The 17,804-nt window shown below is 46.0% G+C and overlaps 1 protein-coding gene across 1 annotated transcript in view; it reads right to left on the minus strand.

The window, feature by feature from the left end:
• The window catches only part of tmem161a (transmembrane protein 161A), a 250,910-nt gene that overhangs the window by 229,575 nt on the left and 3,531 nt on the right, over nucleotides 1-17,804 (minus strand). The window contains exon 2 of the mRNA XM_063032710.1: nucleotides 5,484-5,535. The gene's annotated coding sequence lies outside the window, so the exon portion shown is untranslated. The remainder of the gene's footprint in view (nucleotides 1-5,483; nucleotides 5,536-17,804) is intronic.

The following is a 17,804-nucleotide window of genomic DNA, read 5'->3' on the forward strand; positions in this document are numbered from 1 at the left end:
CTTTTCCTTCGCTACATCGACGACTGCATTGGCGCTGCTTCCTGCACGCATGCAGAACTCGTTGACTTTATTAACTTTGCCTCCAACTTTCACCCTGCCCTCAAGTTTACCTGGTCCATTTCCGACACCTCCCTCCCCTTTCTAGATCTTTCTGTCTCTGTCTCTGGAGATAGCTTATCCACTGATGTCTACTATAAGCCTACTGACTCTCACAGCTATCTGGACTATTCCTCTTCTCACCCTGTCTCTTGCAACAACGCCTTCCCCTTCTCGCAATTCCTCCGTCTCCGCCGCATCTGCTCTCAGGATGAGGCTTTTCATTCTAGGACGAGGGAGATGTCTTCCTTTTTTAAAGAAAGGGGCTTCCCTTCCTCCACTATCAACTCTGCTCTTAAACGCATCTCCCCCATTTCACGTACATCTGCTCTCACTCCATCCTCCCGCCACCCCACTAGGAATAGGGTTCCCCTGGTCCTCACCTACCACCCCACCAGCCTCCGGGTCCAACATATTATTCTCCGTAACTTCCGCCACCTCCAACGGGATCCCACCACTAAGCACATCTTTCCCTCCCCCCCCCGCATTCCGCAGGGATCGCTCCCTTCGCAACTCCCTTGTCCATTCGTGCCCCCCCATCCCTCCCCACTGATCTCCCTCCTGGCACTTATCCGTGTAAGCGGAACAAGTGCTACACATGCCCTTACACTTCCTCCCTTACCACCATTCAGGGCCCCAAACAGTCCTTCCAGGTGAGGCAACACTTCACCTGTGAGTCGACTGGGGTGATATACTGCGTCCGGTGCTCCCGATGTGGCCTTTTATATATTGGCAAGACCCGACGCAGACTGGGAGACCGCTTTGCTGAACATCTACGCTCTGTCCGCCAGAGAAAGCAGGATCTCCCAGTGGCCACACATTTTAATTCCACATCCCATTCCCATTCTGACATGTCTATCCACGGCCTCCTCTACTGTAAAGATGAAGCCACACTCAGGTTGGAGGAACAACACCTTATATTCCGTCTGGGTAGCCTCCAACCTGATGGCATGAACATCGACTTCTCTAACTTCCGCTAAGGCCCCACCTCCCCCTCGTACCCCATCTGTTACTTATTTTTATGCACACATTCTTTCTCTCACTCTCTTTTTTCTCCCTCTGTCCCTCTGAATATACCTCTTGTCCATCCTCTGGGTCAACCCCCCCCCCCCCCGTCTTTCTTCCCGGACCTCCTGTCCCATGATCCTCTCGTATCCCTTTTGCCTATCACCTGTCCAGCTCTTGGCTCCATCCCTCCCCCTCCTGTCTTCTCCTATCATTTTGCATCTCCCCCTCCCCCTCCAACTTTCAAATCCCTTACTCACTCTTCCTTCAGTTAGTCCTGACGAACGGTCTCGGCCTGAAACGTCGACTGTACCTCTTCCTAGAGATGCTGCCTGGCCTGCTGCGTTCACCAGCAACTTTGATGTGTGTTGCTTTTTAGGCAGACTTGAATTAAACCCAAATGAATGGGAGTGGGGTGGTGGGAGGCGGAATCAGAAATCAAACAGCGGGAAACCTACTCAGTGATAATTCGGATACTCCTCGTCCTTAATAAAACACGTTACTACCTCCCGCCCCAAACACCTCTTCGCCTCCGTTTCTTTCTACCCAACGACAAGCCAAACTTGACGCCGGCCAGTCCCGCTTGGATTAAGGAGGCAGGGAGTGTTTGGGCTTGCAGGAGAAGAGGTGAGGGAGAAGGACCAATAAGTCACCCGCCATCTCTGTGAGCAGGACAGCGGTTTTCGGATTCAGGCTGGGAGATGGTGGCGAGATCAGGGTGTCCTTTCCTCTCCCTCTCCTCCCCCTCCCCCTCGCATTGTTGCAGGGTTAATGGCTGCGAAACGTTTTTTGAAAATGATATTGTATAAACTATAATCCCATTGTTGGAATAGTGTGCGTGAGTGCTTGTATGTGTGTGTATATATATCTGTATATGTGTGCTGTGTGGGTGTATCTTTGTGTATATCTGTGTGCGTCCGTGTGTGCACCACCCTGACTAAAGGCGGACTGCCGGTTGGGCACCCAGCCAATCTGTGGTCCCAGTCGCCTCCGTCGACCTCCCACCCTCTCAGGTATATGTAGTGTGTCTTATTCTCCGGTATGTCAACTCGTTTCGTTGTAAATCGGATTCCCCGCTTCTACGTTCAGCCTGGCGCTGCTCTTCTGCACTGCACACAGTGCAACTGAGGACGGGATTAGAGAGAGGTCTCTCCTTTCCACGGGCGCTTCAGCAAAGTGCGGCTGTCCGAGCTGGAAGCTTGTTACGCCAATTATTACTGTGGAAAATCGCCCCTGCCTTCTTGAGGCCAATGCACTGCAGGCAAAATGGGACTGCAGGTCTTGGGATGTGGAATGAGTCAGACCACATGTGGAGTACTGGGGCAGTTCTGGGTCCCATATTTTTGAGAGAACATGCTGGCATTGGCGAGGGTTCTGAGGAGGTTCACCAGAATGATTCCGGGACTGAAGTAGTTAACGCACGACAAACGTTTGATGGCTCTGGGCCTGTATCACTGGAGTTTAGAAGAATGGGGCGGGGTGGGGGTGGGATGGGGGTGCAGAGTGGATCTCATTAAAAACTATCGAATATTGAAAGGCCCAGATAGAGTGGCTGTGCAGAGCAATTTTCCTCTAGTGGGGTAGTCTGGGACTAGAGGGTACAGCCTCAGAGTATGATATTCCGCTAGAACAGAGATGAAGAGGAATTTCTTTAGGCAGAGGATGGAGAACCTGTGGCCCTCACGGCTGTGGAGGCCAAGTAAGCGGCTACATTTAAAGCCGAAGTTTATTCGTTCTTAATTAGTAAGAACATCACAGGTTATCGGTGGAAGGCCGAAGAAAGGGGTTGGATCAGCCATGGTGGAATGGCAGAGCAGAGTCGATGGGTCGAATGTCCTAACTGTCCGCCTGTACTGTGCGGCCTTATGAAACCTGACTGGCGACAACGACAAGGCTGAGCGCTCTGCTGCGACGCCAATGCTTCCAGAAGTCATGGCATCGATGTACAGCAACTTGATTCTGCGAAAACCCTTCTCACTCAGTGTTTCCCGTTAGTGATATTAAACTCCACCCACCTGTAACCGTGCGATGTTGTGCGACTATTGTTTAATACAATTCACTGTTCTGCTCGTTGTGTGTGTGTGTGTGTGTGTGTGTGTGTGTGTGTGTGTGTGTGTGTGTGTGCTGGGGGGGGGGGGGTTCTTGGATATTACTGCTTAGTAACCATCTTCCCATAACCGTCACGCAATGGCCGTCACCCGTCATATTGCAGTCAATCAGTTTTCACCAATGATACAATAACTACCACCCAATAACCTTTCAGATAATAACATTGACCCAATAATGTTTGACCTACACACTTCACCTAAAAAGTACACCCCAAGTGCCCTCCCCCCAACACTGTATCGTTCATAAATTCTTTCTGGAGGTGAAGGACATGGCAGACCAATTGAATAATTACTTTGGTTCTGTCTTCACTAAGGAGGACATAAATAATCTTCCAGAAATAGTAAGGGACAGAGGGTCCAGTGAGATGGAGGAACTGAGTGAAATACATGTTAGTAGGGAAGTAGTGTTAGGTAAATTGAAGGGATTGAAGGCAGATAAATCCCCAGGGCCAGATGGTCTGCATCCCAGAGTGCTTAAGGAAGTAGCCCAAGAAATAGTGGATGCATTAGTGATAATTTTTCAAAACTCGTTAGATTCTGGACTAGTTCCTGAGGATTGGAGGGTGGCTAATGTAACCCCACTTTTTAAAAAAGGAGGGAGAGAGAAACCGGGGAATTATAGGCCGGTTAGCCTAACGTCGGTGGTGGGGAAACTGCTGGAGTCAGTTATCAAGGATGTGATAACAGCACATTTGGAAAGCGGTGAAATGATCGGACAAAGTCAGCATGGATTTGTGAAAGGGAAATCATGTCTGACGAATCTCATAGAATTTTTTGAGGATGTAACGAGTAGAGTGGATAGGGGAGAACCAGTGGATGTGGTATATTTGGATTTTCAAAAGGCTTTTGACAAGGTCCCACACAGGAGATTAGTGTGCAAACTTAAAGCACACGGTATTGGGGGTAAGGTAATGGTGTGGGTGGAGAATTGGTTAGCAGACAGGAAGCAAAGAGTGGGAATAAACGGGACCTTTTCAGAATGGCAGGCGGTGACTAGTGGGGTACCGCAAGGCTCAGTGCTGGGACCCCAGTTGTTTACAATATATATTAATGACTTGGATGAGGGAATTAAATGCAGCATCTCCAAGTTTGCGGATGACACGAAGCTGGGTGGCAGTGTTAGCAGTGAGGAGGATGCTAAGAGGATGCAGGGTGACTTGGATAGGTTGGGTGAGTGGGCAAACTCATGGCAGATGCAATTTAATGTGGATAAATGTGAAGTTATCCACTTTGGTGGCAAAAATAGGAAAACAGATTATTATCTGAATGGTGGCCGATTAGGAAAAGGGGAGGTGCAACGAGACCTGGGTGTCATTATACACCAGTCATTGAAAGTGGGCATGCAGGTACAGCAGGCGGTGAAAAAGGCGAATGGTATGCTGGCATTTATAGCGAGAGGATTCGAGTACAGGAGCAGGGAGGTACTACTGCAGTTGTACAAGGCCTTGGTGAGACCACACCTGGAGTATTGTGTGCAGTTTTGGTCTCCTAATCTGAGGAAAGACATCTTTGCCATAGAGGGAGTACAAAGAAGGTTCACCAGATTGATTCCTGGGATGGCAGGTCTTTCATATGAAGAAAGACTGGATGAACTGGGCTTGTACTCATTGGAATTTAGAAGATTGAGGGGGATCTGATTGAAACGTATAAGATCCTAAAGGGATTGGACAGGCTAGATGCGGGAAGATTGTTCCCGATGTTGGGGAGGTCCAGAACGAGGGGTCACAGTTTGAGGATAGAGGGGAAGCCTTTTAGGACCGAGATTAGGAAAAACTTCTTCACACAGAGAGTGGTGAATCCGTGGAATTCTCTGCCACAGCAAACTGTTGAGGCCAGTTCATTGGCTTTGTTTAAGAGGGAGTTAGATATGGCCCTTGTGGCTACAGGGGTCAGGGGGTATGGAGGGAAGGCTGGGTTCTGAGTTGGATGATCAGCCATGATCATAATAAATGGTGGTGCAGGCTCGAAGGGCCGAATGGCCTACTCCTGCACCTATTTTCTATGTTTCTATGTGAAGGGACCCTTCTTTACGGGTAAGCGAACATCTGGGGCTACTTATTCTTGGGAAAGAATGAGGGTGGTGCCATGTAAATGCAGTCGAATGCAATGTTATTCCCGTCCCGCGATGGGCGTGGTGCCATGGGGAACAAAGCACAGGCCAGGTCTCTCCGAGACTGTTCGGTACACACTGTGCAGAACGCACCTCTCTTTGGGCACTGAGCGGGAACAGGCATTCACATAAATGATCGAATCTATTAATAAAACACCCGTTACCTTTCCAGAATTGTGCACAGGCTGCGTGTTCCTCTTCTTGGATCTTGAGCATCTGAAACGGAATAAAACAATATTAATAAAACAAGTTTGGTGTGTGATTGATTTTTTGTGACGGCATCTTCAAAAGGCGATGTCTCAAAAAGGCAGCATCCATCACTAAGGACCCCATTACCCAGGACATCCTCTCTTCTCATTGTTACCATCAAGGAGGAGGTACAGGAGCTGGAAGACCCCACATTGAAGGTTTCAGGAACAGCTTTTCCCCACCGCCATGAAATTTAGAAATGGACCATGAACCCATGTACATTGCCTCAGTAATTTTGCTCACTTTTTGCACTACATTCGCGTGTACACTACATACTGCTGCCACAAAACAATAAAGTTCACTACATATGCCAGTGATAATAAGCCTGATTCTGATCTTTAAAGCAAGCCTTTTTATTTACATGGCGCTGTAGTTATTCAGGGACATACTGGCACAATTGTAGTCGTTGTTGGCAAACAGGTCTGCCATTTATACACAGGAAAAGAGACAGTCGAATAGTTGGACTGCTGCTGATTTCTAGGTGAAGAGGTGCCCTGAGCCTCAGAACACAATTATCAAATAGGCTTGAAAGTTCAAAATAACTTTATTATCAAAGTACCTATATAGCACCATGTTCAATCTGGAGATTTATTTTCTTTTGGGCATTCACAGAAGCTAAATAATAATAAATTTAGAAAATGCCGGAAAAAACAGAAACAGTCCAACACATTGCAGGATCCTGTAGCAGTTTAACTCAATCTGATCAGTTACACAGATACAATTAAGTAGCAAACATCATTTATCAAAAGCTTGCTTTAACATTCAAACTGTTAAGTGAAACCACACTTCACTATAAATACAGGCCTGATCCAGTTTTACAACCAGAACACCACAAGTTATATTATGACTGATCAGTTATTACGGATTGGACAATCCATAATAACCGGTCCGATAGAATAATACGGGATAAATAAGCAAGAACAACTTATTTAGTAGATATGGCCGTTCCAAACACACACAACTTACAGAAATCAGTAAGTTAAAACACCAGAAATATACTGAATTGAAAGACGATGGACCATGAACAGGGTATACATTGTCCTGACAGTAATATCTACAACTGTATCATCCCAAAGACAGTACACAATAGCATTAAGCAATCAGGGCTACACAGCAGCATCTATGTAAATCTTCAGAAAGCCACAATACTGACCACCACGAGAATAGTCCGAAAGTTCCTAGCAATTGAGAAATGAGCGTGCTTGGCTATGCCGGCACCTCAGGCTTTACCAACTTGAGCTGTGACAATCTTTTAAAATTTTGATAATGATAATAAATATCGAGAACCTGAGATGCGGAGTCCTGAGAAGCGAGTCCATAGACTGTGGGATCAGTAACTGCTGTATCGAAGGCTTCGCAGCTGGACTGGGGCATGGAAGAGTCCCGAGATTATTCGGCCAGGCAGAAATAACTCGATTCCTGTCTTGGGCTAAGAGATAAGAGTGTACATCTGCATGGAATCCATATCAAAACCTACAGCCATCACAACACACACGGTGCTGGAAGAGCTCAGCAGGCGAGGCAGCATCCATGGAAGAGTCGACGTTTCAGGCCGAGATCCTGGTTGACAGCCATTGAAAACTTTTGGAAGAGTTGTGTCACTGTTGAGGGTGAAGACACATAGTGAGTTACTTGCAGGCAACAAGTAACGCGAACAGTAACATGTCCCATGTTATTGCCTATCTTATCGGGTTTTGGTCGGGGGGCGTTTAAATATTGACCATATTAACGGACAATTCCGTCTTCGGGGAAAAACTTTACACCTGTCTCAGGTTCAAATTAAAGTTGATTGCCATCTGACTGTACCTATATACAACCACGGTGCATCCACAAAACATATATCACACACAGCACATCAAACAAACATATTACTATAAATAAATTAATAAAAGAGAATTCAAAATGTCCTAAGGAGTGGGCATCGGTTTAAAATCGTGTTAGATAGCTGTGACTTTCAACGGTCCTGTAATCCCCGGCCCCGCAACGAAGTTAACCAAAGTTCTCAGGATCGGCGCTCTGGAGCGAAAATTTAACTCACAGCCTTCTCCCCACCAAGCTATAGCTGACGCATGGGTTGTCTGCCCATAATCGTCGATTGATCAACTTTCTGCCGAGCGATAGTAATTTCATGAACCCATTACACCTTGGACAATATCTCCAATGGAATTAGAAAGTACTGGGTTCACGTTGGAATTATCTCAACTTTTGCCGAATATTCCTCCAAAAGAACCCCAACCTTGTCGTGTTTTGGGGGCTTGCGTGTCTCAATGACCCGGAGAGCGATGTTGGCTGGAGTCAGGGCTTTATGCTTTGGCTCTTGGAAAGGGTCACCTATGCCAAACGGGTCAAAGGTTAGAGGACAGACTAAGAGACGTCCACCGATCCTCAAGGTTGGGGGGTTTAGTTCAGGGCTAACAACCCTGATTGGTAAAACAAAATTGTTACGGAAATGAAGAATTCAGGGAAGAATCCTTCTATATTCCTGATCCTCCACCCGGGACTTGCAGGACTGAAAACAGAGAGAAGCTACTGACACGGCGAAGGGAGCCCTGGACACCGCCCGACATGGAAGACCTTCGGTACTGCCCTAAACGCCAGAGGCGTAACAGACAGTAAGAAAGTAACTTCTGCCAAATAGTAACAGATTTCTTGCCTCAAATTCTGCCCTCTGGTACACCCCCTGTTTCAAAGTTCAAAGTAAATTTATTATCGAAGTACGAATATGACGGCAAATACAACCCTGAGATTCATTTTCTTGCGGGCATATCATGATTCAATAATGTTTAATATCAATTACAGTATACAAGTGTAACGGAGAACAAAATAATTGTTACTCCGGATCCGATGCAGCACAAAAAACACACGCGCACACAATAAGATAAAGAACACAATAATTTAAAAAAAACACGATAAATATGAATACGTAAATAGCTTATATACGTAGATTGATTGTATGTCCATAAAGCGACACTAGACTCAGGCGTTTCTCTACCTTGTACATAAGGTGACTGGCAGGAAATGATAAAGTAGCAGTAGAGGAGTAGTGAAATGATAAATCCTTTACAGGAAAATAAAGAAATACGATGGAATTTGTATTTTTTAAATGTATTTAGAGATACAACACACTAACAGGTCCTTCCAGCTCAACGAGCCTGGGCCACGCAATTAAACCCATGTGACCAATTAACATACCAACCCGCACGTGTTTGCACTGTGGGAGGAAACCGGAGCACCTGAAGGAAACCCACGCGGTCACGTATGAAAACTATAAATTACAAGGATTAGCAAGCAACTAATGTGCAAAAGACAATAAATCCTGCAAATATATTTAAACATAAGTAAATAACATTGAACTGTAGAGTCCATGAAAGTAATTGAGGGTTGTGGAATCAGTTCAGCGTTGTAGGTGAGTGAAGTTATCCACGCCGCTTCGAGTGACTGATGGTTGTAGAGTAATGACTGTTTCCGAACTTGATGGTGTGCCGTTTATTGGCCCCGAACGGTGGATTTTCCTCTTTAAATTCCTCTCGCCTCCTCTTTCAAACCCCTATTTGAGACCCCTGACAGCCACCTATCTTACCAAGCCTTTAATCGTCGTCGTGTCCCCATGGAAGCTATGGGATGTTACCAGGTTCAGGGCACCACCGCTTCCTATTACATGAAATAGGAACAGAAAATCCAAGGGCGAAGTCAAAGAAAACAAATGAAAAGCCAATTAGTGGAATGGATCCAAGCTCATGGGGTCACGTGATGCACGCACGGAACGCTGGGATCAAACAACGTTCCCTCTGGATCAAACTCTTAAAGGTGGAGTCCGCTACCAACGTATATTCAGCCCTTCTGTACTGTCCGTCCCGGGCCTAAAGCACCGAACTCCTCTCTCTTAAACATAAGGGATTCCGCAGATGCTGGAGCTCTAGAGTAACATGCGCAAAATGCTAGAGGAACGTAGCAGGTCAGGCAGCATCTATGGATATCTGGGAATAAACAGTCGACACTTCAGTCCGAATAAGACCATAAGATATAGGAGCAGAATTAGGCCATTTAGCCCATCGAGTCTGCTCCGCCATTTTATCATGGCTGATCCAATTTTCCTCTCAGCCCCAGTCTCCTGCCTTCTCTCCGTATCCCTTCATGCCCTGACCAATCCAGAATCTATCAGCCTCTGCCTTAAACATACATAAAGACTTGGCTTCCACGGCTGCCTGTGCCAAATAATTCCACAGATTCACCACCCTAGGGCTAAAGAAATTCCTCCTCATCTCGGTTCTAAAAGGACGCCCCTCTATTCTGAGGCTGTGTCCTCTGGTCTTAGACTCTCCCTCCTTAGGAAGCATGAAGAGTCTCCGCCGAAAACACAGACCTATGACTGGAGACTATGAAGGTTACCCAATGAATGAATGTAATGTGCACAATTTGTCTGATTTTAAGTTGTCTGGAGGAAAGTATTGGGGGGGGGGGTGTTATCAGAGGTTAGGTTTTTTTCCAGACAGAGAGTGGTGGGTGTGTGGAATGTTCTGCCAGATGTGGTGGTAGAGGCAGATACATTAAAGGGTTTCTTAGGTAGACGCATTAATGATAGAAACTTGGAGGGCTAGGTGGGAGGAAAGGGTTGGGTTGATCTTACAGTAGGTTAAGAGGTTGGCACGGCATCGTGGGCCGACTGACCAGCACCGTTCTATGTTCTACAGTATGTTCAGTGGTTTCAGAAACTTTATAACGTTAAAGGCTGCTACAGAAATGCAAGCTGTTTTTACACGGTCCTGTACAGAGATCCCATGGGCTCCGCCCAACTTTCTCAACAGCCGAACAGTTCTGAGATATAAACTTTCTCTCGTCTCCTTTGCAAGGGGTTTGTGAATTCAAATTCCACTGAAGTTCTCGATTCTCCGTGCTTAAGGTTCAGAAGCAGACACTGGAGCGGCGCTGAGGGAGGCAACGCTCCGTCGGAGGGACACAACGAAAGGACTACCTATGCTCGAAGTTCGTTCTGAGGCAGTGCCGCATAATCCGAGCGGCAGTGCTGAACGGCAGGTGCGGTGTTGCAGGAGCAAAGCCGAGAAGGCCTTGCACAGGTGATAGGCTTTGCGGGTGTACAGAACACATCAGCATGCAGAACGGTGCTGGAAAAGGGCCAGTAACATCATAAAGGATCCCATCCACCTGCTCATGGACTGTCTGACCCACTTCCGTCAGGGCGGAGGCTAAGTCGTATCCACGCCAGGACCATCAGACTCAAAAACAGTGTAACAATCTCAAAGCAGTACGGCAGCAGGATCTTGGAAGCGAAATTGAAGATAATGAGTGGTCAAATATTTTATCAAATGTGGGTAGACATATTAGAGAAGCGAGAGAGAAATTTATTCAGTATAAAATAGTACACAGATATTATTAGACACCAACTAGTCTCTACAAAATGGGGATCATTGATAATAATTTAGGCTGGAAATGTAAAAATGAGGTGGGCACATATTTTCACATGATTTGGGAGTGTTCCATAGTTCGTCCATTTTGGTGTAAAGTTCTTGATTAGTTGGAGAATTGGTCGGGTTCCACACTGCCCTTGTGCCCACGGCTTTGTCTTTTGGGTGATAGGACAATGATACCCAATGTAAACAATGACAAATTTACTATTTTATACTTGATACTTTATTGTCGCCAAACAATTAGTACAAGAACGTACAATCATCACAGCGATATTTGATTCTGCGCTTCCCACTCCCTGGATTACAAATATTAAATATTAAAAATAGTCAAAATTAGTAAATATTAAAATTTTAAATTATAAATCATAAATAGAAAATAGAAAAATGGGAAGTAAGATAGTGCAAAAAAAAACCGAGAGGCAGGTCCGGATATTTGGAAGGGTCGGCCCAGATGTACCTTCCAAAGGTGGGTCTCATCACAGTTGCAAGAATTATACTGCAAAACTGGAAAAAAAACCCAGATGTCCCACTGCGAAAGAATGGACTGAGGAAATGATTAAGATTTGATCATATGAACACATGTTGGGAAGAATTAACAGTGAGGGAAAAGTGCAAGATGCGTGGGATCAATTTTGGTTGTATGTAAATTTAAACTTAAATTAGAACTTCTTTCTGTCTGTAAGTTTTATTTGTTTTCCTGTCATGGGATGGCTACGTAAATATGCTGTACTGTATCTGCTCTGTGATATGCTGCGTTGCTTCGTAAAATAAGAATAAATACTAAAAATTTGAATTTTATAAAAAAAGTTACTTTCCCCAAGCAAGAAGGCCGATTAACACCTCCACCCAGTAACCCACCCCTCCACACCCCCAACCACCACTACTTTATCATTTCGTGTCAGAGTTACCTTATGTACTCACTCGTGTGCCTAACGACACTTTATTGGCAATGAAATCAATCTATCTATATATGTTATATTTATTGTTCTTTATCTTATTGTATGTGTGTGTGTTTTTTGTGCGGCATCGGGTCCGGAGTAACAATTATTTCTTTCTCCTTTACACTTGTTTCCTGGAGATGATAGGACCTTGAGCGCGGCGTTGCAGTACTGAAGGTGCGGTACGCGGAAAGGCGAGCTACGCCCCCGAGCAGGAACCCTCCCTGAGCCCATGTTTACAGCTCGGCCTACACCACATTATTGCCACTTGATGTTGGCGGCACGACGCTTCAAAGTAGTTCATTCGGGAGAACATCACCGGAGGCAAATGTTAAAAGAATGCCGGAGATGAAAGGATTTATTCCATTCTTTTAAAAGTCCTTTGTCTAACTTCTACACCTCCCACGCCTCCTGTACATCACCGCTACGAATTAACCCTTTCATTTTACCGTTTGCCACCTCAACCGAAAGAGCTCTCGGCATCTCTGATAAACGATAGCACACATTTTACAACATTACGAATTATCCTGACCTACGGTTACAAATTAAACGATTTATTTTTAAAAAACCGCCATTTCCATACAGAATTTCCGCTGTTTTGAGGAGGTAGAGGGCCTTGGGAAGGATGAAATTACTCTTTTCGGAGTCAGACGTTTCTCTTGTGAATTATACTGTATCCGAGACCCGGAGAGCAGGCTGCGGCAGTAGACAAAAGTGACTATTAAACCAGAAATTTATTAAAGCCTTTTAAATTAACACCTGCTTTTTTTCCCCCCAAAACGTACTACTCTCACCTGGAAGAGAGAGAGAAGGAGTATCTCTCTCTCTCTCTCTCTCTCTCTCTCCCTCTCTCTCTCTCTCTCTCTCTGTGTGTGGATATCTGTGTGTATGTATGTGTGTATGAGTGAGGGAAAAGTTTGAAAGTTCTCGGATACCACAGGCTGTATAACTTCCGCCCAATGACAAGCCGATTTAACAAGTCTAAGGGCGCCTGCTCAGACTGTTATATACGGTACTGTGCAGTGTTGTACAGAGTGAGGTATCTTGGTGGGACGGTTCCCCGATCAGTCAGTGAAGGTGGGGGCGGGGACGCTGGTAGCAGCGCTGTGTAACAGTGCAGGCTTCATCGTTTCCAATCACATCACCTAGCTAGTGTCCACGCAGCCCTGTTACCGTTCACTGGGGACCAGCATCCTGTCTATTCCCATAGCTGTTCCAAATGCATCCTCTTTTATTCTCTCCCAACTTCGTACACCTCGCGGAATCCACTTAATTCGATTGTAGATCCGGTATTTTCCACTATCCTCCTGATTCTCCCAGCCAGGCCATTCTCTCTTCTCGCTGCTTCCATCGGACAGGGGGTCCAGGAGCCTCAGGATCCACACCACGAGGTTGAGGGACATCGATCAGGCTCCTGAACCAGCGCGAATAGCTTCACTTAACACAACTTAACAGACCCTGGTTAGACCAAACTTGGAGTACTGTGCTCATTTCTGGTCACCTCACTACAGGAAGGATGTGGTGCAGAGGAGATTTACAAGGATGTTGCCTGGACTGGGGAGCATGCCTTATGAGAACAGGTTGAGTGAACCCGGCCTTTTCTCCTTGGAGCGGCGGAGGATGAGAGGTGACCTGATAGAGGTGTATAAGGTGATGAGAGGCATTGATCGTGTGGATAGTCAGAAGCTTTTAAGGTGCTTGGAAGTAGGTACAGAGGAGATGCCAGGGGTAAGTTTTTTTTTACACAGAGCGTGCTGAGTGCGTGGAATGGGCTGCCGGCGACGGTGTGGAGGCAGATACAATAGGGTCTTTTAAGAGAATCCTGGACAGGTAAATTGAGTTTAGAAAAATAGAGAGCTATGGGTAACCCTAGCTAATTTGTAAAGTAAGTACAGGCTCGGCACAGCATTGTGAGCCGAAGGGCCTGTATTGTGCTGTAGGTTTTTTATGTTTCTAACTCTGAACTGATTCCACAACCTATGGACTCACTTTCACGGACAGCTCATGTTCTTAGTTTTACTTTTCTTTATTTGCGCAGTTTGTCTTTTGCACGCTGGTCTTCGTCCGTGTACAGATTTTGTTCATAAATTCTTTATATTTATTTATCTATAAATGCCCGCAAGAAAGCCAGTCTCCAGGTAGAATATGGTAATATATCCGCCCTTTGATAATAAATTTACTTTGAACTTTAAAAAAAATATCCGTCTCAGGGACAGGTGACGAGAACTGCACTGAATTCGTTGCCCCCACTATTCCCACCTCCCTCCGCTCCCGCCATCGCCTCTGACGTGTTCAGCTCGACCGCTCGCTGTTGGACCCGGTCGCACAGTTCCACAAATCTCTGGGTGAAGGCGATTTTCCTGACTTCGGCTCCGGCTTCCTGGTACCCGCAGCTTATTCTGCGGCATTCTCCCTCCAGCCCCTTACAGCCTTGCTTCTTAACAGCGGAGCCCTGCCCGAGCTCTGACCCCCTGCCCCACCCCGCCACCGTTCCCCATCGTAAGACATGGAAGCAAATTAGGCCATTCGGTCCATCCAGACTACTCCGCCATTCCATCATGACTGTCTCATTATCATTCTTCTGCCTTCTCCCCGTTACGAATCAAGAACCTATCAACCTAAATATGACTCGGCCTCCACGCGGCGTATAGCAATGCTCCGGAGGGCTGTTCCTTGCTGGGCAATGGTGGGGAATGCAAAGCCGAACCCCAAACACTTCAGACATGTTGTATGTCAGTGATAACAGCGATACCCGGCCGGAGCTCTGAATTCGACCCCCACACCCCCACACCCCCACACCCCTGGTTATAATATGAAAGGGGTGGCTCAGAGCTCGAGCCGGGTTCCGCTGTAATCAGAGACAGCGATACGCGCCATGGTAGAACCGAACCGCGGTTAGCGTCGCGCTATTACTGCTCGGAGCGCCAGAGTCTGCACGTACTCCACGCGACCGCATGAGTTTCCTCCGGGCGCTCCGGTTTCCTTCCACAGTCCAAAGACCTATCGGTTAGTAGGTTAAATGTTCATTGTAAATTGGCCTGTAATTAGGCTACAGGTTAAATCAGTGCGTTGCGGCGCCGCGGCTCGGTGGGCCGGAAGAGTCTATTATGCTCCTCATCGCTAAGTAAATAAAATAATAAACACGATTCTAATTCTGGTACTCCGGATCTGCACTGTTCATGCTGCCACACATCCGGATTACCCGTTCACTTCCTGTTTCAGGGATCCGCCTCTGCGGAAACTAACTGCGACGCGGGGTTAACTTAACGATGGAAAATGATCTGCTGATCTTCATCCGCTCTGGAGATCTGAACTTTGGTTTAATTTAGCTCTTTCCCAAATATGCGCAAGGAACGCCTGCAATGTGTTCAACGCTCTTTACTCGACGTTAGGGAGGAGCTCCATCCTTAGCCAGCACCCTCTCATTCATTAAGACGAGAAAATTTGCAGATGCTGGAAATCCAAGCAACACGCACAAAATGCTGGAGGAACTCAGCAGGCCAGGCAGCATCTATGGAAAAGAGTGACCAGTCAACGTTCTGGGCCGAGATCTGATGAAGGGTCTGGGCCCGAAACTTCGACAGTTTACTCTTTTTTCATAGACGCTACCTGACCCGCTGTGTTTCTCCAGCATTTAGTGTGTGTGACCTCATTCATTCATTGCTGCCTTGCCCCCGAGTAACCCGAATGAATCGCCGCTGTCGAGCAGAGGGCTGCAACTCAGCCGGCACCATCATGGACCCCAGCCTCCCCAGCACTGAGGACACCTTCAAAAGGCAGTAACTCAAAAAGATCATCGGGGATCCCCCTCACCCAAGTCATTGTTACCGTCAGGGAAGAGGTACAGGAGCCCGAAGACACACACTCAATGTTTTTGGAACAGCTTCTTTCACTCCGCCAACAGATTGCTGAATGGACAATGAACACGGTCTCGGTATTTTTTTTTGCACTTCTTAAATTTATAGATTTTATGTCTTTGCGCTGTGCTACTGCTAGAAAACAACAGACGTCACGCCAGTGCTAAAAAAAAACCTGATTCTGATCTCTCCAAGGACAACCCTAGTAAAAGAAACGGCTTTTCGGACTGTGCCCTGACACTTTCCCGTGGCCACCAGGAATCAAGCTGATTTGATTCCAGCAACAGAGCAGGCCGGTGGAAATTAATTAGGTTGATATTTTTTAAACAAACAGTAGTGTTAAAAGATCGGGTGCACCCGACCGGACAGCCAGGGCGAGGAGAGAGAAATGTTGGTCCCTTAGACAAACTTTAGAAGATCTTGGAAACAGAGGATCTTCTCCATACCATTGACAAACGGGAGCCGGACAAAGAATTGGAGCCAGGCGGAACGTTTGACCACATTACAATGTTTTATCGGCGAAACGAAATGAGTTTGGATTAATAATTTGTAAATACATTCCAGTAAACAAAACAAGTGTCACCTTTAAGAAAATCAAATCGTTAGAATCTCAGAATATTTTCTGTTCTAATTCTCAGTAGCCGGAGGAGAGAGCAGTGATACCGCAAATTGGCTGGACGGAACTCACTGTGATAATCCACCCTCTTACACCGGATTAACAAACCCATCAACAGCTAAATCTCCATCTGTGCGTATGCGGATTATAGGCACAGAAAACGCACGCTGTTTATGCGAAACGCAGTTATACAGGAAGGATTTATAACCAACCATTTGGGTAAAATTTGAAACTCTTATTTTAAACTGCAAAGTAGAAATGGAACCCTGACTGCGTTTAACTCTCCGTTACTTCTCTTCGATGGTGTATCTCTCTCTCTCTCTCTCTCTCTCTCTCTCACACACACACACACACACACACACACACACACACACACACACACACACACATCAAAATATAGGCTAGAAAATGCACCTTTGATTGAGAAACAGTAAAACGATATTACGTTTCACCGCCACACACCCCAAACTGGTGATACAAATCGGCTGCTCATAAATTTCTCACCACTACCCACCACCTGCTCCCGAGCCCCGCCCATCATACCCCATCCACGCACAAATGTACAGACACCCAAGCTCTCCCGCCTCATCCGTTTATGTACAAATAGAGATAAATTCTCTCTCTCAAACCCTACAGACACACGTGTGCCGGGCTGAACAGTTCGCACTAATAAAGTTCGGAGAAATTCCTCTTATCCGTTGAACTAACACATCAAAACGTTTACCTAATTCCAGAGGCAAAAAAAGTGCCTGGCGTTTCGAGAAACAATGAAAAGGTATCCTCATTCATTCATTATCCGTGGCCGAACAAATAGATGCAGTGAGTGTGGAATTTTACAATGGATACATTGTAAAGAAATCAGAATTCTTTAAGAATGGCTGGGTTTTGAGTGTGAGTAACGTAAGGGGCAGCCAGGGATTCGATAATCCCGAGTATCTGTGAGGCAAAATGTACAGAATTCCTCAATCGAGACGATTGCAACCACACGTTGAGCGAGTGGGACGACGATTTAAATTGGGAACCTAGTAATTCATATCCATAAGTTCTCCCACTTAGAGCGGCGATGCTGTAGACATACCACATTAAGGCGTTTATATCGTATTATTTTTCTTCACAATTCATCTTCGCGTCTGGTCACCCAGTTAGTTAAAATTATTGTGGTCTTTGACAGGAACCAAGGGACGTTTTAATTTAAGTTTAAGGTGTGTAAACAGGAATATTGTATACATTACCGGCGGGCAGGAAGGAAATTTCATCACTGAAAAATATGTCATTGCGAGTGAAAATACGACGCTAAAGGACATTTTTTAAAAAATGGTAAGTTGTTTATAAATCTAAGGAAGGATTGAAGTTCAGCTATTTTCATTTCTAGTTTTACCATCCTACTGTCTCTCTTTCA

The sequence above is a fragment of the Mobula hypostoma genome, chromosome 24 (genome assembly GCF_963921235.1).
Source record: "Mobula hypostoma chromosome 24, sMobHyp1.1, whole genome shotgun sequence".
NCBI classification, from domain to species: domain Eukaryota; kingdom Metazoa; phylum Chordata; class Chondrichthyes; order Myliobatiformes; family Myliobatidae; genus Mobula; species Mobula hypostoma.